Source organism: Penaeus monodon, chromosome 24 (assembly GCF_015228065.2).
Source record: "Penaeus monodon isolate SGIC_2016 chromosome 24, NSTDA_Pmon_1, whole genome shotgun sequence".
Taxonomy (NCBI): domain Eukaryota; kingdom Metazoa; phylum Arthropoda; class Malacostraca; order Decapoda; family Penaeidae; genus Penaeus; species Penaeus monodon.
Window position 1 is genome coordinate 15100749 of NC_051409.1, and position 240 is coordinate 15100988.

Genomic DNA, 240 nt, shown 5'->3' on the forward strand with positions numbered 1-240 from the left:
TCTTACCTGGCTGTATAGATACGAGAGAGAGAGGGCTGAGCTCAGAGGGACCCATCCAGCGGACGTTTTCTATTTTTTTTCCAATCTTCAGTAGGTCAATCTGAAACACTTTACTCTCGATCTTTCCCTGTGATCTCTCGTTCATAATTAAAGCTACAATTTCTAAACTCTTTAACTTCACTGTTCCAGAGACATGATTATAGAGCATAATTATGTCATCCTGCCATCCCCCCCCCCCCC

The 240-nt window shown here is 43.3% G+C and overlaps 1 protein-coding gene across 1 annotated transcript in view; it reads left to right on the plus strand.

Annotated features, from left to right (window-relative positions):
• LOC119588622 overlaps positions 1-240 on the plus strand; it is a 14785-nt gene that overhangs the window by 9384 nt on the left and 5161 nt on the right. The window lies entirely within an intron of this gene.